The sequence below is a fragment of the Pelodiscus sinensis genome, chromosome 1 (assembly GCF_049634645.1).
Source record: "Pelodiscus sinensis isolate JC-2024 chromosome 1, ASM4963464v1, whole genome shotgun sequence".
Taxonomy (NCBI): Eukaryota; Metazoa; Chordata; order Testudines; family Trionychidae; genus Pelodiscus; species Pelodiscus sinensis.
Window position 1 is genome coordinate 10,992,970 of NC_134711.1, and position 21,953 is coordinate 11,014,922.

A 21,953-nucleotide genomic window follows, 5' to 3' on the forward strand; every position below is an offset into this window, starting at 1 on the left:
AAAGGGAAGGTGTGAAAAGGAGAAAATAGCCTCAGACTCTCCCACCCATCACCTTGGCGTGAGAACTGGGGGGCTTACCTGGTCTCATGAAACCTGGAGGCTACGTCTACACTGGCCCCTTTTCCGAAAGGGGCATGTTAATTTCACAGGACGTAATAGGGAAATCCCCCGCAGATTTCCCTATTACGACCTGTGAAATTAACATGCCCCTTTCGGAAAAAGGGCCAGTGTAGATGTAGCCGGACAGTTTCAGTCCAACCCCTAGGACACTGACCCCCTCACTTGGTGATCATTGGGCCATATATGGTAACATGTAAGCGCGGGAAAGCGATGTGCAGATTTGGGGATAAAAACCCAACGCACAGTTCGCTCGAGGAGGTCTTCGCAACACACGTACCACCGTGCGTGTGCCTTCCCGTATACTTCAAAGTGCTGCCGGTTTGATCAACCGACCAGCCACCTCCCCCAACTCTCGGGCATAACCAAGGCCTTCGCAACCGAACCGATAACTTTGAAATGTTCCGTGTGCTGTGTAAGTTGGTATGCATGATTTGATTTTTTCTTGTTGTATAAGCTTAGTGTTGTAGTTGTTTTGGGTAGTACTTAGAGTTTGTAGTTATCACTGCTATTTAATTAGTGTAGCTGGATATTTTTAGAATAGAGACTATTCCCCTTGCCATTCCCATCCTTATATCTCTGACACGTTTAACTAGAAATCATAGAATAAATATAATAAATACTGTAAATTCATTATTAACACGGTCTATTAAAAATCTTAGAATAAATACTATAAATTCATCACTGTTATAAATAAACATTTTTTATTTGCTAAAAAGGTCCACCTGGTTCTGTCCTTCCCCCCTTGGGTAGGCATCATCGGACCTGTGATTCTCACAACAATTGTCATGAAGAAAAGTTTGCTGTTACCTAAAATCCATTTCACTATCACTAGCCTATATCTGGTCTTAACTGAAAAATTCTAAAGACGAAGACTGGAATATTGTTTTTCACTTACAATATTACAGCAAGATTCCAGAAGGTAATTTCTATAAAACCTTTATTACTGTATAAATGTGTAGTATGTTATTTCAAAATCATTTTACCAATCACTGTTTCCATTCAAATTTTTCATTAACCTATCTTATGAACACTCATTGCATGACTATTTTGAATTCCTTTATATTTAAGAAAATTGTGGTCCACATTCACAGAAGAAAAGCATCCCTCCCCCCAAAAATTCCTGCATAGGAGCCTGGAATGTATCACAAAATAAAGCCTTTGATTACTCAAACCAGCAAAGGAATTTTGCTTTGACTAGGACACAATCAGCAGTAGAGAGCCAGCACAAATAATCTCCGTTTCAAGAGAAAGAACTCACATAGGGGAATCGGAAAAACGCATGTTGGAAACACTGTGGAGGATACAAAGAGCCAGTTTGTATTTTAAATCATTATGATAACCATGCAACAGCATTGCTTGGAACTTGCCAATATCTAATTACTATGACGTCAGTCATTTTAAGTGCTGAGTTGCTAGCTGGAAACCTACATCTTTTCCTTCTTTTCAATCATTTAACCTCCCGCCCACACAAACAGAAACGGAACAAAAAACAGGACCAGTCAATCAGCAGGAAAAACACCTCCATACAATCAAGAAGCAGAGTCCAGGAGAGCATTATGTGTGGGGGACTAAGAAGGTTCTCAAAGCGAGGAACAGCAAAATAGCTGAATGAGTAGAGGCATAATACCAAATACTATTCTCAAACCTATTCCAGGTAAGGTATTTGAGTGGAAAAAATGGAAACGGTATCAAAACACCATTTAAAGAGGGGCAATGCAGCTCCAAGCATAGGGTACTGCAGGAGGAGTCAGGTTCCTAGCTCTGCTGCTTCTCTGCTAAACAGCCGTTCCTCTCTTTCTCTCCTCCGACCCTAAGGTTGGGGGCACTAGATGCTACGGTGATATCGTGAATGAATTTATGTTTTTATTTTTCCATATAAGGAGGAGGGCTAGCTCAGTGGTTTGTGCAGTGGCCTGTGAAACCCAGGGTTACGAGCTCAATCTTTGAGGGGGGCTGTTTAGGAATCTGGGGCAAATCTGTCAGGAATGGTACTGATGTGAAAGTAGGGTACTTGACTCAATGACCTTTCAAGGTCCCTTCCAGCTCTGTGAGATATGTATATCTCCATATATAGAAGTATATCCTGGATTAGGAAACCTCCCCAGGGAAAAAGGATGTGGAGTCTGAAAATAAAATGCCTGTTTTGGTTTCACTGATGATATATCTGTATCTACCATGCTAGATATGGCTGTATACATACAGCAGGAGTACTTGAAAAAAGTTCATTCCAGTCATAGCTGAGCAATATTCCCTATACTTGAAGTGGGGAATACCTTTAGAATTGGTAATGCCTTTAGAACAGCAAAGAATTGGTCACTGTTTCTCTCTCAATTTTTATACTGACCTCCAGGGCTCGGACAAAAATGCTGGACCCCTGGGAAAGGTGAGGGGGCTGGCTCTGGACCCTGCAGGAAGGGGTGGGGCTTCAGGTGGAAGGGGCAAGCTGAGGATTAGCATCCCTGCTCCAGCCTTTCTGCACTTCCAAGATTGCATGGCCGGGGCTCTGGAAGTGGTTCAAAAGGGTCTGGAGCTCTGGGTGCTGCCAGAGCCTCGAGCCACAGGATCCTGGGGCAGTTGCCCCCTTTGCCATGCTCCCCCAGCCTGCACCTCTCTGAGGTAAGACACTTCCATTATTCTCATTTTACAGATGGAGAACTGAGGCACAGAGCAACTAAACGACTCACATCAGATTACACAGGAAGTCCTGGCAGACCAGGGAACTGAAGTTGTTTCCAGGGTAGTACCCTCACCAGTGGACAATCCTTCCTCCCTCCGAGACATTAAAAATCATTTATATAATCCTATGGCTGCTTTGACCTGCACTGACCCATTAAGGGCTGTTTAAAATGGGCAGGGACCACTGGAGAGCTAAGGAGCTCTGACCATGCTCTCAACATGGCCCTGAAAGCAGATGGCAGAGGGCCAGCTATCCTGGTTGAGAGAAACCAGCCCAGGATTGCTCCTTCTAGAAATAATCAAGGAATCCTTAGCAGGCCTCGTAAGCTGGTTTTAAACTTGTCTTGTGCCACCACAGCAGAGCCAAGCTGTCTTGGTGGGGTCTGGGATATGACCCAATTATTATTGTGAAAAATATTGGCTGTGGTATGAGACTACAAAGAGACCAGTGTCTCCACACTGAAACCCCGGTGTTTGTTAGTCTACAGCTTCCCAGACCTGAAGAAGAGTTCTGTGTGAGCTGGCAAGCTTGTCTCCTTCCCCAGCAGAAGTTGGGAAGATGGGATTGTCTTCTGGGTGCTGTATTAAAAATAAATTCATTAATTTGATCCAACACTGCAGGGCTCATCCTCACACAGAAACACACATTCCAGGCCTGTAATTGTGTGAAGAGTCTGTCTCTGCTGGAATTTCAAGGCTTCTCTGGACCAAAAGCACCCGTTGGTGCCACTTGACCTGCCGGAACATCAACACTAAGTGCTAGTAGACTCCAGTATAGTATAATAGCCAATTACCCCGACAGCCACTAGAGGGTGCAAACACATTAACTACAAACTCTGACTTTTAACAAAGTGCTTGACTCAAAAAAAAAAAAATACAGACACAAAGAGATTTCTTTTTCCAAGGCATTTCATATTTGACATAAGTACCATTTCCCAGTAGAGGAATGGTCTTCTGTAGCCTGGGATTTTTGCATCATGGAGTCTCCTGTTAAAGATGGACCTGGCTGCCTACAATGAGGACAGTTGGTAATTTTAGGGAAGCAGGTAGAAGAACAGAAGCCAGCAAAGGTGCTGCTGCATCTCTTTAAAAGAAAAGATTACTGGGGGAAGAAGCAGTGGAAGTAGGTTGCAGGCGAGACTAGACAGAGTAGGTCTGGTGCAGAAAGGGGCAGGCTTGGGAAGAGAGAGGGCATGGGAAGAATGTAACTAGGGAAGGGGAGACAGAGGTAGATGGGAACAGAAGGGGTGGGAGGGACTTCTTAAAAAAATATGAGTTGAGTTTGCAAGATGGGCAAAAGTTCATGATTCATATTACTTTGACAGCTCTGCCCTTAGGGCCACATTAGAGCGTTAGAGGCTATTTCCGCAACAGGAAGAGTAAGGACACGCACTACGTTTGTCAAAGGAGCGCACACACCAGCAACAACCCACCAACCCTGTCACAGGAGAAAGAGCACAGTTCCCCAGACAGTAGGGTCACCTAACCACAGTGGCAATGCTAAGATATACCTGGAGCTTCCCCTCAGAAAATGCATGTACCATAGCTGCTAGCACAGTGTCCACATTTCAGTGAGACCCGAAGCATGTTTGAGGTTAAGCTGCTCATGGGACAAACAGCAAGAAATAACCTGTAAAGACAGTTCTGCTGCTGTTGCAATGTAGCCTCGCTCTGTGCTCAGTCACTGCTGCTAGTTATTGGCTCTGTTGTGAGTGTCTGCATGAGATGACAGGAAAAGTGGCACTACCCCAGAATCTGTGACTAAGTTAAGCTTTTTGGTAAGTTTAACTAATTATAGCTCACCTCTTGTACAGGTACAATAGGCAGCAGGGGAGATATTTCATGAGCCCCTTGCCACATATGTAACTGAGGCTAGAGCAACCTAAACTTGGCTGGTAGTCAGTATATTTACAGATGGACACCAATTAATAAAGAGCAGCAGAAAGATACTAGAGAACGGCAGGATGTATAATACTTATATAGCATCTGACATTTTCCAAAGCAGTCAATAGATAACATTAGCTAGTTATGTCTCCCATCGCCTTGAGACTGTTTTCCCCTGGTTTGGACAGATGTGGAAATTGATAGAAGTGCAGGGCAACATTTTTAAAAGTGGCCCCTGATTATTTTGCAGAGCCTCAATTTTCAACTTGAAGCAATTTGGGCCTGATTTGCAGGGGGTCCTTGGCCCCACTGGACCCTCAATTCATATGGACTTGAAAATCTGGCTGGAAGGACTTGGAAAAGTCCTTAAAGTGGGTTGGCAGCAGATCAGGGAATGGAACTCAAGGAGTCCTGTAGCTCTTATAGGCTCTGTCTAGCTTTAAGTACATACTTGTATGACCATCAGCACTGGAGAGGGCCAGTGCCGAGCGCAATCTTTCTTAACAAGAGTATTTGTCATTACTGGTACTTTTGAAGTGTTTTTTTTTAACAACTCAGAAGTACTGAAAAAATCTAAAATGCTGCAATTTTTTAAAATACATGTTTCCTTCCACTGTCTACTGCCTGTTTCTGTGGCTGTGGCTCGGGTTACCTAGGAAACTGCTGCAGGTCAGGCCTTGATTGGTTGTGTTGACGGCTTGATTGCAGTGTTTCAGGTGGTGGGCCTGTGAGTGCAGCATGCGGCCAAGTAAACAGGCATGTGTGGGCGCAAAGAAACGGCGTGGAAGATGGATTGGGGAAGGGTGTGACAGAAAACAGGCACCCCAGGCTGAGACGGAGCAGGGTGGTGTTGAGGGGAGGAGTGCTGAAGAGGAGACCAAGTCAGAGAGGTAGGACTTCTATTGTAGGACCTTGAAAGCCAGGCCAAGAAGTGGGAACAGAATGTGAGGAGGGTGTGGCTTCCTAGTAAGTGGCTCTAAGCAGGCAACTGACAGACTTGCTGAACCTCTGGGAAGGTGCATGGAGGGGGCAGCTCCATGCTCCAGGAAGGGGAAAAGCCTCGGGCGGAAGGGGCAGAGCTGGGGGCAGCTAGCCCTCAGCCTGTGCAGTGTGTGCTATGCCCCTCTCTCCCGCAGCCTCAGCCAGCCTTCAGAGCTGCCTGCAGCACAGCCCTCCAACAGTGATTTAAAGGGCCTATAAGGTCCGGCAGTGGCAGACTCTGGCAGTCCCAGGCTCTTTTTGAATAAGTGTGCCCCTTTTGCCCTCCCACCATCAGCAGGCCTGGTTCTAAGGCACTGTTATTTAGTGGAAAGGGCTGCGGAGTCTCTTCCTTCCTCTGCCATTACGCGACCTTGAGCAAGTCACTTCACCTCTGCTTCTGCTCTCACCCCTGGTCTTGTCTGTCAGATCGTAAGCGAGTTGGGGCAGGCACTGTCTATCCCATGTCTGCACAGCCTCTGGCACCGTGAAGTCCTGGTGTCTGGTGAAGCCTCCAGGTGCTGCTGTAATACTAATTAATAATATTTATCAGAGGGGACATTTTTGCTCCCTGCATCAGCTTATGTATTTGTTCTTAGAAGCCTGTACATGTGGATCTGTCCTGGCAGTGCTTTGCATGATGGCCCAAGTTGGTATATCTTCAGGAGAGAACATACCTTTTGGAGAGTAAATAGCTAAAGAGGTAAATGGCAGCTCAGAATGTCTGTCTTAACTCTTCCCATTTTGTTTTTCCTCCTGCCTAGCCCATGCATACCAAAAAGCTGTTCTGTACTGGCTTCTGAGCATAATCACATCACAATTCTCCTGGCTAAATCCCATGTTAATGTTCTAAAACACAAAGCTAGAAGTACTGTTCACTGTGTCTGCACTCAACTTGAGTAAGGGATTTTTATTATTATTATGCTCCAGGAGCTCTGGATGAGGTTTATTTTTAAACTTTAGTGGAATAATAACAATATGCATTTCTGAGTCATTCTACGAAAAAAACCTTGCACATAGTGGTTATGTCATGTTCAGATTCCTTATGGGATGCACCAGTGCTTTTGCAACCAGACATATACAGTGGCCAATAAGTGATTATGAATCTCTGGAGGAGAAACCATTGTTTGTGTTTAGGGTGCCCCATTTCATTTATTTTATTTTATTTTACCAATTTGTAAGCAGGTCAGTTTTTGTTAGTTAAGTGTAAAGGACCAATTGGGAACAATTTGAATTCAAATTTTAGGAGATTAACTTCTGTCATTTGTATTGTGGGAGTGCCAAAAGGCTTCAGTCAAGTTCTTTTGTGATGACAATGATAATGAGAGTCCGTCCCTGCCCTGAAGACCTTGTGGTCTAAACAGAGAAGACACAAAAGTTAGTGAAGGCAGGGAGGAGTTAAGTGACTTGTCCAATGTCACAAAGTAGTTAAGTATCAAAGCCAGACATAAAGCTCCAGGTGTTCTGACCCCCAGTTCCTTGCCCTATACACACAGCCACTCTTCTTTTAGAGTGTCTTTCCTTCTCATGCAAACATACAACTCCCATTTGAATTAATCCTTTATTCTTACACTCCTTCCATTTTCCTAGTTTTACACAGCTGTTTTTTTAGGAATCATTCCTTTATTCCATTGTTCGAGTTTTGTATACTCAGAGAACTACCTGTATTTCAATAATCGATGTGTATGAAATGAGATTAAGGCAGAGATTGAATGAACCAGCTAGTCAAAGTAAATAATCGAGTACATTTTGAACAGGAAAATGAATCAGGTACCAGCAACTGCATCTTTTCTTCAGTTTCCTAATCCATAGTGCAGACAGATTAAATGATATAAAAACAATTATTTGTATTTATCTATCTTTTTTTTTTATTAGTGATGACTTTCTCTATCATATTTCTTCCAAGGGATGAATTAAGTAGCATCTATGTTATGGTACATAGGGGGTGCTGTTGGTATAGTTTTACTAGATCCGTCACAGTGAAAATTTTCCATTGTTACAGAGTACTTTATAAGATTCAGTTATTACTTTAAATCGGAAAAATCACATCCCCATCACTATATGATGGACACACGTCTAAAAATCTGATCAGCTTTAAGGGATGTATTTCTGTAGGAGAAAATATTGTTTGTGCTAGGAAGTTTTTCTTTCATCAAAGATTGTATTCCTTAGTTTATATAAAAAAATCATGAATAAACATGGTTTTGTTAGTGCCAATAGTGACCTATAAAATAAGAGCAAATTTGCTTCTCCACATATAACATTCATCTTATATATTACAGTTTCTCTTCTTAACATTATTATGTCTAGCGGAATTAATTTAAAACAAGTTTACGAGCAGGTTGGATAGACATCTATCAGAGATGATCTAAACGGTACTTGGTCCTGCCGTGAAGGCAGGGGACTGGACTTGATGACCTCTTGAGGTCCCTTCCAGTTCTAGTATTCTATGATTAATTAGGAACTCTCCCATTGTGCTAACCACTGTACAAATATATATAAAAAAGTTAGCCCTGCCCCATAAAGCTTACAATCTAAGGCCACGTCTATGCTTGATGGGGATTGATGCTGCTGCAATTGAAGCAGTAGTGGTTGATTTAGCAGGTCTAGGGAAATTGATGTGTACGAAATGAGATTAAGGCAAGAAATTGGCATGAAATGTCTGGATTACAAAATTTTCCATTTGGTATTTCTCATTGTATTTACTTTATACAATAAACCTATGCCTACTGTGCCCTAAAAAAAAAACCTAGGAGTACCCTTGCCTACACTGCTGTCTCCATTACATGTATGGAAGAATTAAAAATTGCCCAATTGGAGTTTCATAAAACAGTTGGGCTTAATTTGGGTGCACAAAGTTTTAAACAGTTAAATAAAAAGCCACATCAATAGTCAGGGGAAGCTGGAGGTGTTCTGCACCTATGAAAGTAGCTTATGCATCTATTTAGGTCCTAGTTCAACAGGGTCTGTAAGCACATATAGATTTTCAAGCAAGAAGATAGCTTCATTGGAAGCAATGGGGCTGCTCACATTTAAAATTACGTTTGTGCTTAAATTCCTCAACTTGGAAAAGTTTATCTTAAATTTAAATTAAACATTGGAGATGTCTGGAAGTTCCTGATCATCAGTTCTGGTCATTGGCTATTTTTTATTTCTTTGGTCCTGGAAATCAGGAACAGGAATACCCAAAGTCTTTTAAATTCACTGGATCTGGTCTAATATGCCCCCTCATCAGCAAGAACACTGCAGCTCATTAAACCGTTTCAAGAAGTCATGAGGCTTTAGTCTTCAGGGTTGAAGACTGACTTGGGAATCAGACAGTATCGAAAAAGATGTTTGAAGAAAGAAGTACCTTGAACTAGGGAAAAAAATCCAATAGTAACCTATAAGATAATCAACTGTGCAGCACACAGAGATAGATACAGATTTATATATTTATACATACCGTTATGTTTAGTTAAGTACACTTAATTAAGTTATAGACTCTGTGCATTATATATTCTTCACCTAGTTAATATTGTAAGTAGGTGGTACCCAGTTCCATTTGCTCTGGTTTAAATAAAATCCCTTCTTTTTTCTAAAATCAGTTGTTTTATCTTGGGTACAAGTAAATAACCTTTTATTGTGTAGCACCCCCGAGTGCTCACCTGCCAGATAAATTATCCCATCACTGTAAGAGACCATTTATAAATTATGCTTTGTGGAATTGGCCTCAGTTATATTTCAAATTATAACACAATAATCGTATGCTGAGAAGTCGATTTTATAAACTTGCTTAGGAAAGGGAGAATTAGTTTACAAGTTCTTTAGAACTAAGCAATAATTTTTTTAGACATGAGGAGGTAGAGAACCACTGCTTCTCCTGTAGATCTTATTTGCCTCTCCCTCTTCTTTTCCATCAGTTGATTTTTGTCATATATTGTGTCTTGTGAGAAATGTAGCTTGTGTATTTGTTGGCTCAGGAACTTCACATCCATGCAGCACCCAGCACATAAGGGCTCAGTTCTTCTAAAAGTCACTGTAAATACCAAATAATTGTGGTCAGGTTATGAATAATTGCATGTTTTGGAGGATAAGGTGTAGTTGCCTCTTGTTGACAATCTGGTAACAGATTCCTAGATTTGAAGCCAGAAAAGATCACTATGATCATCTAATCCAGCATTTCTTAAACTGTGTTTCATGGCACACCGGTGTACCGCGAGGCAGTCTTAGGTGTGCCGTGGAGATATGGTGACCATACGTCCCTTTTTTTCCAGGAGAGTCGCGGATTTAAAGACACCCAGGGCTAGCGCGGTGCAGCAGCAACTCCCCACCTCCACCCAGCACCTAAGCGGCTCCCTTGGTGCTTTGCGTGGGCAGCCAGGGCCCTGCTGGTGGTGCGCAGTATCCAGAACTCCGAGCTCCCATTCAGCATGTGCTGCCATCCCAGCAAGCCCCCACCACCACATGGTCCTTCCCTCCCACTAAGGAACTGCCTCCGCCGTGTGCAGCCGCCAACCTGGCCACGCCACCTCCTCCATACACAGGCAGCTGCCACCGCTGCCGGAAGGGAAAGGGCGCTGGTTGGAGCTGGTGAGCCACTCCTGGGATCTGCTGCGGGAGTCCCGGCAGAAACCATGCAGAGCCCGGCTGGAACGCTGCAGAGCAGGGTATGTTCAGGCTCTGCTGGTGTGCTCTGTGCACGGCCCTTTCTCCCCCCACCTCTTCTCACTCCATTGGGGGAGAGGCAGTTCATGCTCCGCAAGCCAGATCTGGGAGGGTGGGGGCTTTCCCCTCCACCCCCGCCACACTCCTCCTAATGGGAGCCTGTCAGCTGACGGTCAGGGTAGTGTGTGTGTGTATGTTACCAAGAAAAGGTTTAACGTCTGTGCCTTTACCACTAGGTCTGGGGTCCCGTCGCAGAGGGCAGCCAACAGGCTGACAGACGCCCCAGAGTTTATAGGGAGAGCTTATTACATCTCAGATTTCAGCTGCTAAGATACAGGATCCCTTTGCAGCGGGCAGTCTAGGGAAGACTGAGAGATGCCCCAACGGATCTGTCACCTGGGAGTGACACGATCCAAATGCCCAAGCTCTTCCTATACCTGTCCCTTATGACCGGCTGAAGTTCTTTTAAATTGTGGATGGTTCTGTTACAGCAACTGAAGGAGTCAGGTTAAAGCTTAAACAGTTACAGGTTTATTAAAGAAGCTTATAAATCATATGGTTACAATGGCTATTGCTCTATTTCTTAACTGCTAGCAAATATAGATCTTAAAAATGGTTACAAAGAAAATAAAGATAGAAAATTGAAATAATGGTACCAAGTGACAGCTTAATCTTTAAAGAGCTCTAAGTCTGTGTGTACACTTAAAACAAAGGACCACATCCAGGTACAATTTTTACCCTCTTCTGTGCCTCTCGACTCCAGCGTATCAGGCCAGGGCCGGTCCCTCAATTCCTAGGAAAGATGAATACGAGGTGGGCATCCCCGTGGAACCTCAGGAGTCAAACACCTAATCCGACCAGCAGATAGATGGTAGATTGACGCTCAGAGTAAATGTGCTTTACCCATAAATCTTTATACCCATAGGGGCCTGTATCCTCTTTCTTATCTAAGATGCCAAATTGTACTGGTCCGTTTTTGTGGCGCCAGTTATTACAAGCAAGTTTCAACTTAATTTACACTTGCAAGAGAGATAACTAAATTGTGAGTACTAGACATTTTTTTGCTGGGCAAGAGATTCCTCCCCCCACGGACGGCTGTGTGTTCGTATCAATATGGGTTTCAGTCAAGGGCACTCCTCGGCAGCCTCTTGGTCAGCAATTGGCGTATCTCTGTTTACAGCCATTCACGGTCACAGCAGCCTGCCATATCCGGGCCTTCTGTTCAAGGCTTTTACTGCTCTGTGTGCTCTACATGCACCAGGCAAGCAAAGATGGATGTTACAGGGGGGTTCCTGTCTGGCTACATTCCACCCCCTGATACGACACACCACATCCCAGGATACAAGATGACAGTGATACCAGCACCTTTTGCCCACCTTGGGGGAATCTAAAAGTGCCAGATGGCTGGAATAGAAGGTTCAGGATCTAGGAATTGGTTGGGTCCTTTCCTAGTGCTGTATATCGAATGTGCACAAAAAAGATAGCTACATTAACTAGGTGTTTCACAATACATAGGGTTATGCAGAAAATGTTTACAACAATTACAATGGTTAGAATGAAGTGTAGGAAAGGAATTAGGGAAAATTCCAGCTGTTGGGCTAACCAATTTAGCCATGAGATGTTTACATTTTTAGTTACAGCATGTCTTACCCCATACCGTTCATTGCCACTTCCCTTGCCTCCCCCCCAAAGTTATTTTGAGGATTGCGGTGGTCGCTGTCATCGAACCACACCAGTCCCCATTGGAAGATGTCACTCTTGTTCCACCAGTTGTTTGGGCTGAGAGGGACAAACTCGATTCCCAGTCCAGTAGAGGAGTCAAGTAAGGTGTTCTGGTACAGTAGTAGCAGTTGGGATGAGGAAGAAGACCATGGAGAGTTGGAGTACCATGTATTGCTTCAGCTTAGGTTTTTTTCCACAATTCAGTCTATAACCAGCAACAGCGACTGCAAGTGCTATAACAGCAAGCGGTATATATACAAAAAGTTCATGGTGGTTTCCCGGATCCACACCAGCATGGGGAGGGATCCATCCCACTGGAGCACTGTTTGGGGCCATTGCCTCAGTTTCCTGTAATAAAACATAAGGTTTGCCGGTCTTGGATACAATCCAAGCCTCAGTAATGGTTATTGGTGTCAGCCCAGCGTCTGCAGTGGTCCAGACTTCTTTTCCCTTGTAGGAGTGCAGTACGTGGGTTTGCGTTCCCAAACTGGGGTGTTTGATTACCACAGTGTCTCCAGGTGCATATTTAGAATCTTTGAGTGGTACAGTGGGGCTAGGAGAGGTTCTCCCTGTAGGGAAGAAATCCCTTACTAATCGGACTGCCTGTAGGGGTCTGCCGATTGTTTAATCTCTGCACCACAGTATTTAATCTGTTTTCCCATTTACCATCTGTGGGCCTTTCAACAGACCATTCCAGTGTTCGACCATGCCATTAGACTGGGTCTCCTGGGGTGTTGGGACAAGGGCTATTAAGCAGTTTAGTCCCATGATCGTAAACAACCCTGTTGCCTCTTGGGTTGAGTAAGCAAAACCAATTCCTGAAACAATTTCCACTTCAGTTAAAACATACTTCCACCCTTGCTTATTGGTGGGTGGTGGACCAATATAATTTACTTGCCAGGTTGCCCATAATACTTTTCCATCTCTTAGTCTGGCAAACCGTTGCCCTTCTGTTATATGTTTCTTGAGTTCAGCACAGAGGGTGCAAGGTCGTACCAGATCTCTGGCCTGTTGGTGGGTGATAGGCCACCCCCTGGCATGTACCTGCTGTACCAGCTCATCGCTTCCTGTGTGTCCCAAGGTTTCATGTAGCCAAATGTACAGGCTTTCCCAATCCACCTGGGCAGCAAAAATTTGTGCTACTGTATCTGCTAGGTTATTTAGCTGTGCAGCCGGGGTGTTGTTCCTTTGGTGAGCAGACACATGGCCTATGCTTAAGGCATGTTGGATTGCATGCTGGTATATCCATTTCCAATATTCCAATCTTTAAACAGGCTTTCCCCTCTATTTCCCAGTTATTATTCTTCCAGTTAGTTATCCACTGGGTGGCTCCAGTCCATACAGCATAGCAGTTAGTGTAAATGGTACTGGTACCTGCCTCACAAACTAGTTTGATTGCTGCCAGCTCTGCAAGCTGAGCTGTTCCTTCTATGTTTGTGGTCAGGGGCCTGCCTTGGAAGCAGCAGCTGAGTAGCTGGGGCTAGGGCTGTGGGGAATTATGGGGCCCAATCACAGACTCCAGCCCCACAAACTGGAAGGCTAAAGGTGGGGGAGGGGCAGGGAGAGAGCTAGGGGGAAGGAAGTGGGAGAGGAAGGGGCTTGTGCTGAGCGGAGGGGGATAGGGCAGGGCAGGAGAAGAAAGGGGAAAGGCACCAAGGGACAAGGTGAGGGAGAGACAAATGCCAGGGGGCCAAGTGGAGACAATGAGGAAAAGGGCAGGAGGAGGGAGGGGAGGTGTCGATGGGGATGGGAAAGGGGAGGGGACAGGGTGATGCTGGGAGAGGAAAGGAGAACGGAATTGGGGGCAAGAGGAAGCAAGGGGAGAAGGAGGTGCTGGGAGAAGGGTTGAAAAGAGGGGTGGGCATGAGGAAGGCAGAGATGAAGCAAGTCATGTGTGAGGGCACAGAGGGGCATGAGAGGAACTGGGGCAGAGGTTGGTGAAGGGATGGGCATCAGGGAGAAAGAGAGCAAGGGGGCAGGGGAAGTGAGGGAAGGAGGAAGCACCAGGAGGGTGCAGGGGTAAGAGAAGGTGCAGGTGCCAGGGGATTCTGGGGTTGGAGCAGAAGGGCAGACACCTGCAGGGGAGAGATCAGCACCAGAGGAGAGAGGGTTCGGTGGGAGCCAAATTCATCCCCTATGGGAATGAGGATGGTGGGAAAAGTTCTTAGGGGTGGTTACATTAACTTCTGGTCATGTCCATCTTGACCCCAAGAGTCAGGGGCATAGTAAACAGAGGAGAGACCAGAGTTTAAATGTCCATCCTTAAAACGGGCAAGCTTCCTTTTTTTTTTTCTTTTTTTGTTGCTCAGCAAACATCCTTGGTGTTCTTCCCCTCTCCCCCCCAAAAAATTATTGTTTTGTGTTCCTCGGTCTTAAAAAGTTTAAGAAACACTGCTCTAGCACATGTGATAAAAAGCCAGTTGCCTATCAGCTAAGGGAGTAGAGCAGACTCATTCTTGTGTAAGTGATCCCAGTACCACTAGATGGAATAGTGGGATAGGGCAGGAGGAGGGTGGGTTACACTTGCTTAGTGTTTTTTTCTGTTAACCACTTCCAGCCTTCAACCCACTGGCCATTCCCCATTACCCTTGAGGAAGTTAGAAAAGTGGTTTTCCAATTAGCTGTTCTGTAGTCCTAGCAAATAGTACTTTTAATCGTAAACTGTGTCATGAGTGAAGGTAATAAGCTTGGATTCAGGAAACCTGGGTTTGAGTTCTAGCTCTACCTCAAGCTTCCTGTTCCATCCTGGCCAAATCACTAGTTCCCCAGTGCCTTAAGTTCTCCATTTGTAAAAATATAGATATTAATGTGTATCCATACATCACAGGACTGGTGGGAGGGAAAATGTGTTAAAGACTGTGAGGGCACTCATATGCTGTGGTTCTGGGAGCCATAAAGAATAGGTGTCTGACTGGAAACTATGAAAAGTGAATAAATACAGGGAGAAAGTGACAAGCAAATTGCATAAAAGGTATTTTCCAGGCAAAGTTCCTAGCTATTGATGGTTCCAAGACACAATCTTTGCCCTGGGACCTGCATGTAAACTTTGAGTTTAGCTAAGTCAGGATTAGATGTTCTTTTTCACCTCAGTAGTGGCTTACTCTTGATGTTTGGATTTGGATCTTGAGCCAACTGTCCATAAAATTGAGGAGTGCTGGGATTCTGTGCTCCCATTTGTGTCCATTTTGCCTCCCAATGAGCTAGTTTGGAAAACTTTAGTTTATTAGCTTCAGAGGGGTAGCCGAATTAGTCTGTACAGGATAAACTTAAAAAACAACAAATAGTCTGGTAGCACTTTAAAGACTAAGAAAACATGTTGATGGTATCATGAGCTTTTGTGGGCACAGCCCACTTCTTCAGATGACCAGAGAGTTGGATGTCCAGAACCAAAATTAAATAGGAGAGAAAGGAGGAAGTGGGAGAAGGAAGGAAAAAAATGGGAAGGAGAGGGACAAAGAGAGGCAGTGGGTATATAAATATCAAAGGAAAAACTGAGCAGGTATGTAACAAACACCTAAAGCCTGGATTGTTAAAGGAAGCAGATAAGGACCATTAGTTAGCATTTACAGAGGAAAATTACTAACACCAGAATTTACACAGACAAAGAACCATTGGCACCATCATTGTTTGGTAGGTTGATAATGTCCCAGCCATCCGGTATCTTGATTCATTAGTTTCGCTATTGCTCACTCAGCAGTTGTTCAGAATCTCCCTTATATTTACTTTGCTCACCTTATGGGCAAAATAATAATTTTAAAAAAGAATTTAATTCAAAAGGTGGGTGGGGGTATTTTAAAATACATGACATTGGCCTACCTCTTTCCTCTCATTGAGGTGCAGGTCACTGGCTATTGGACAGCACTGAGTATTGTGAATTGCATATCTTACCCAACATAAATGAAAAAGGGAAAAAAGAAAGAAGAGCCACCTCCCTCAAAATAAAACAATCAGTGTGCTGAAATCTTCTTTCATCCCCATATATTCCTTTAAATAAATAGAATTTGACCCAGATCATAATTAATAATCATCTCCATGTTACATTGATTTGCTCATAGGACATGCACTTTTGAAAGAATACTATTTCTATGTGAATCAATTGTTAAGAAGCAACAATGTGTCCTTGAAAACTCTTTTTCTCTTTTCATTCAGCGTAACTGCATCTCTTATCTCCTTGAACTTCCTCATCTGAGTGCAAGTAAAAAGATTCATTCAAGCTCCTAGCAACCTCCATTTCCATTCTTGTGTAGCCCAAGGTCCAGTGTGTTTCAGCAGCAGCCCTGGGAACTACAAGTTGTGGACTACAAACTGCGGCATGTTGGGAGAACTTCCTGGTTCCTGTCAGGATGTGCCCTCTGCCCCCAGCAGGGTCTGAGCAAGGACTGTGCTAGAAGCAGCACACAGGCTGCATGCTGAGAGGAGGGGCTGCTGAAATGTTTTCTTGTTTTATGTTTTGTTACAGAAGACACACACACACAAACACACACACACAGCCTCAGGCCTCCCACAATGGAACCTTCCCCTATGCTGAATAACCTCACGCTGGGCTAGCCAACAGGAGGAGTTACACTTGCTAATTTTCCAACCGTATATCTTGGAGATGGATGTTCATACGAGGGCAAACGTTTTTCTATATAGACTGTCTATTCAGCGGTGGTTCAGTCCTTTTTTTTAACCAGTGAAAGGATTACATCAGAAATAGGTTCAGCATAAAACCAGAAAAACAAGATCCTTTCCTGTTATTCACAGCTCCTGATGCTCATTTTGTGAGAATATTCAAATGTATGATGTGCTACTTGTAAGCAGCAGAGGGATGCATAGCAGGTTCATGCAATGCCCACTGAAGTTAATAGACTCCCACTGACTTAATGGGTATTGGATTGGGCCTTTAATGTGAAGTCTTCAATGCATCTGGAGGAAGTAACTGAGATATTAAAAATATATATATTTGGCCAAATTAGGACAGGAAATTTTTCATATTGTTATAAAATACATTTTTCTTCAAAAAAGGTTTGAACAAATTTCAACTAGCTCTAACGAGAAGCTCTGATTATTTTCCTTTATGCCCAGTGGTATACCATTTAATACTTTCACTTTCCTCAATTGTTGTTTCTTTCATTTGTTTTTAGAATGTTCCATTAGCTTTCTTCCCTTTGGATTTTAGATTTCCCATTTAACTACTTTAACTCTATTACTTGTTTGAGTCTCCTTAAATATCCAAATTTTTAGTGTAAATAATTATTATACATAATATAATTAGTATCTAAGAAACCTGTATAGAGACAATGAACAAAATTCCACTCTCGGCTTGTGAATAATTTCTCCCCACTTATTTGCTGATTACTAGAGAGAACTTTCAGTTATTAGCTATTTGTGATGGTTTGAATCTGGAACATCTAGGGTAGGTCTCTACAGTGATTTGGGTAGGTCCTTTCTAGTGAAGACAGATAGGCTTTGTGCTAGCTCTGCTAAAGCTGGTGCATCAAAGAAAGCGGTGTGGCTGCAGAGGGTGAACAATGGGTATCCAACTACCTGAATATGTAACCAGAGTATCGGGAAGGATTGTACTCCAGCGGCTACCCTAAGATGTCACCTGGGCTATCCCTGCCAGCTTGCAAAGCCATTGCCTAGAGACATTTTTCTGCAGTTTACTTCATATGCCACATTTCTCTCCATTCACTTCAAATATGGAAATTCTTGCTTCAAGGAATTTTCTTATTTCTCAAGGTGAACCATCTGCCCCGGTGATATTGTTATGCTTATAAGATGCACACAGGATCTTTTTCAGGAGGATAAGGCAACACGCCGCATTTATTGACAATATAACAAAGTAGCATATGCGTTTACACACATACACACACACACACACACACACACCCCTACTGATGGACACTCTGTTGCTCAGCCCAACCTATTGGCCAGATAGGTCAGGTGTGAGGTAGGAGCAGGGTTCATTGGGACTCATGTCCCTCCTGGTCTTGAACTTAGCAGGACAGAACCCAAAGAACCATACAAGACATCCCATCTTTTATAGGATTTTCCTTCCATGCAAGTCTATGCATTTTGCCTTGTCAGGCCTCAGTTGGCAGCTTGCAGCAAGTGCAGCCAGGCTTACAGCAACGTGTCCACGAGAAGCATCAGGGTACCTAGGGGCAGCTCTGGCTCCATGTTGCAGAGTGCTGTGGTGTCCCGAGTGAGGGCAACCAGAACACACAGAGACACAAATGCTTTGCTCTCCCTCAGTGAGGTAGACAAGCAAGCAGGGAAAACTGAGAACCGGCTGTCCAGGGGCAGGGGGAGGGAGGTCCTTTAAGCACAGACCTCAGTTAGCCTCAGGCAGCAGCCCCACACAGTAAGTCTTGACCTGGTGCCCTGCTGGAACTGGTTCCGGCAAGCCTTAATGCAATTCAGAGTCCACTCAGTTTGGACGCGCTATTTCAAAATAACAAAATGCTATTTCAAAATGCATTTTGTGTCTAGATAAGCTATTTTGAATTAACTATTTTGAAATAGGATATTTTGAAATAACACTGTAGTGTAGACATACCTTCACAGAATTGCAGCATGGAACAAAGGGGTACTTCTAAATCACTTTAACAAAGTTACAAAGTCTTTCACAATTAAATTTCTTTCTGTCTACTACAAGGACTTACTAACACTAACATCACTATGTATTACAATATTCCATCCCTTCACTTTAACATGCTAACCTCAAACAGAGCTGGAGCTAAAATAACAAAGCTGCCTGGCCCTGTACGAGGCCTACATCTTGGCTATGTCTAGACTGCAGGCTTTTTGCATAAGAACTGTTTTGTGGAAGTGTTCTTGTGCAAAAAATCTTCCACAAGAGTACGTCCACACTGCCATGTGCTTTTGCACAAGAGCATCCATGGCAGTGTGGATGCTCTCTTGCACAAGAAAGCTCTGATGGCCATTTTAACCAAAGGGGCTTCTTGCGCAAGAATTTCATGTTGCCTGTCTATACTGCCCTCTTGTGGAAGAGCTCTTGTGCAAGAGGGCTTATTCCTCATGGGGAGAGGAATAACTCTTCCGGAAGAAGCTCTGTTTTCCAACGCTATACTTTACGCGCATGCAGTGTAGACAGCTGTCAAGTTTTTGTGCAAGAACAACTTTTCTTGCTCAAGAAGCATGCAATGTAGACACAGCCCTTGTGTCTAAGTTTAATCCAACAGGTAAGGGGCAGTGTCAGAGACACCAACATCTTCTTTCATTAATTTGGACCGTGCACCAATGGAAGCATTCATAGCAATCATGGGCACTGTCTCTGACTCCACCTTTTCTAAACGGGCAAAAAGTAGAGACTCGTTAATTTGTTTACTCACCTACTTCAAGTTTTACATGTGCCAGAATACCTTGCTGAATCAGGGCCCAATGGTTCCCTGTATATTTGACATATTCCACAGTGTAGTTGGTCCAAATCAAGACAAAGAAGAACACATTTATGCCTTCAAAGATTGACAGTCAACTTGTGGAGAAGAAAACTGAACGTCTGGAATTCCTTATATGAATATTGTCTGTCTGCCAAGTGGTAATAGACGTTCTGGGCTTTCCAAATTGGTTCCCCAACTGAGGAGAAATCAGTGATGCAGAACCCAGCTATATTCTAAGTGTAATTTATTTTATCTACCAATTCTGGAACAGAGATGTTCTAACAACATGCAACATTCTTCCAGGAATCTCACCCTAAACCCAATACCCTTTTTCCCCAAGGAGCTACTCTACCTTTAGAATGAACTAAACTCCCCTACTGTTTGCACAACATATTCTTTTCAGAAATTCTTTTCAGAAATTCTTTTCAGTTAGTAAGACAGAACTTTCGGAGACTGAACATTTGCTTATGCATTAAGGAAAAATACTTGGAAGTCTATGTATAACAGCACCAGCTGGTGACAATGACCTTAAAAGTATTTCTTCCTCTTCCGTCTCATTTTGCTGATGTGAAATTTACATATGTAAATAGATCAGACTAATATGTAAATCATTATGTACCTGTTATAACTTTGTTTATATATTTAAACCTTTAAATTGCACATAGGAACCTATTCTCTTAGGGGACAGCTGCCATTTTGTGGGGCAAAATTGCCTCAGCTGTTTTTTAAAGCAAAGTGAGATTCTCCTTTATCATTAACCATTATAGAAATCCCAAAACTTCCACCCACCAATCATCTACAAGAGTTCGAGAGGCACCAGTTAGGACATTCCAAGTGACATCACTAACCCAAAGCCTCTGTTAAGGTTGATGCATTTTTCAGAAAGGTGTAATGGTAGCAACTCGGCTTTCTGGGGAGACTTTTAATAATCCTATCTCTTGCTTAACTCCCACAAGGCTGTTTTTAGGGGCTTGCAGCTCCCTTTTTGTGATTGTTTATGATAATCACTAGAATTCTATTGTGTACGAAGTCACCCATAACATGAAATCCGCTTACTGGGCTCAATATCACAGCAAGTGAGCATTTCACTCTTTAAAAGGCAAGAGGTTCTTAAGAACAGCTTGCATAAGGGTACATTTCATAGCAAACATATTTGCATTTCAGTTGCATTTTCTGGTGTTGAATTATTCTAATTTTTTCTTGTGGGGGGGAGATAAGTGGAATCCCTAACCCACCTGTGTTTGTCTCCTTAGATTAACCCCCCATTCTATAAATAGAGGACTCACAAAACTACTCTTGATATTTTTTCTTAAGATGAAGTCCCAGGTGTTTCATTTTTAAAAGATGTTACAGCAATAAAAATGTTATTAAAGTGGCTTTGTTCATGCTGTTATAGCTGAGGTTGTGTCAGCATTTCCATTATAAGCTCATCTTTTCCAGAGGAGATGCTCTGGTCCATTGGGTAAATAACATATGTTTTACCAAGAAAGCCAGGAAAGCCAGCAATATTCAAAGATGAGACTGACTTAGAATACACTCTCACCTTAATTCCATCCCATATATGCTGTATTTTGTTTCTATAAATGCATAAAGAGAGGACTGGCAATCAAGATTACTGAATTTCTTTTAAAAAACATAGTTTGTTGAATTAATTTTTTCTTAATAAATATTGTAGAAAAACATCTTTCTGACGACTAATACAACGTAGCACTTGTATGGTACTTAAGAAACACTTGGTTCAGTATTTTTCAAATTTGGGTCATGGGTCCGCCAGGGTAAGCCGCTGGCAGGCCTGTGTTGCTTTAACTTAACATGTTCTTAGCCATGGAGCCTCACAGCTCCACTTGACTGGAAACAATGAACTGCATTCATAGAAATGAATCCGTTTCAATGGATTCCCAATTTGAAACATCTTTCTGCCCTTATTTTTTCAGAAAAGTTAAACACACAGATCTGCTGCTGACCTCTGAAAACAAAACCCATTGTGTCTCAAGCTGAGCATTGAATAATTGAATTACCCCAAATCAGAGGCCACTTCTGAAAATGGTTCCCTAAAGCACTTTCCCAAGGACACAAAGAATCAATGGTTGAGCAAGGATCACTCCTCAATAGCTTGGCTCCTAATCCTTTACTAGAAACTAGAACACAACACTGTTTATTGAATTATTTACTTTTTCTTCTCTTTTGGAATAGCTCAGAGACTGTCCAATTCAATCTGCTTGTTTCCAATGCACTCAACATTACGTTGAAGCATCAACCATGCAATTAACACCATTGTTCAGAAAACTATTCAGAGCTCTTCTGAATGCTCTAAAGATGTAATCCTGGACTTCAAAAGGCTCCATCACCATGACTGCAGCATATTGCAACACTTTCTCCACCTAAACTGAATTTGAAATTGTTTCAATTCAGTTTTGGCAGCTGGGAAAGCAAATGGCTTGAATTAAACACCTAAACTATTCCCTTAGCATATGTTTTTAGTGACAATTGCTGTCATTTATCCAAGTTTTGGATGCTATGTTGCTGGGTTTAAACACG

The 21,953-nt window shown here is 43.1% G+C and overlaps 2 long non-coding RNA genes across 3 annotated transcripts in view; one reads left to right on the forward strand and one right to left on the reverse strand.

Moving 5' to 3' along the window:
• The first annotated feature begins 1,421 nt into the window (after nt 1-1,421).
• LOC112547027 (uncharacterized) overlaps nt 1,422-21,953 on the forward strand; it is a 40,788-nt gene continuing 20,256 nt past the window's right edge. For both annotated transcript variants that reach the window (XR_003090767.2, XR_012903106.1), the window contains exon 1: nt 1,422-1,774. This is a non-coding gene — a long non-coding RNA (uncharacterized LOC112547027). The remainder of the gene's footprint in view (nt 1,775-21,953) is intronic.
• The window catches only part of LOC112547026 (uncharacterized), a 29,735-nt gene continuing 17,202 nt past the window's right edge, over nt 9,421-21,953 (reverse strand). The window contains exon 3 of the long non-coding RNA XR_003090766.2: nt 9,421-9,676. This is a non-coding gene — a long non-coding RNA (uncharacterized LOC112547026). The remainder of the gene's footprint in view (nt 9,677-21,953) is intronic.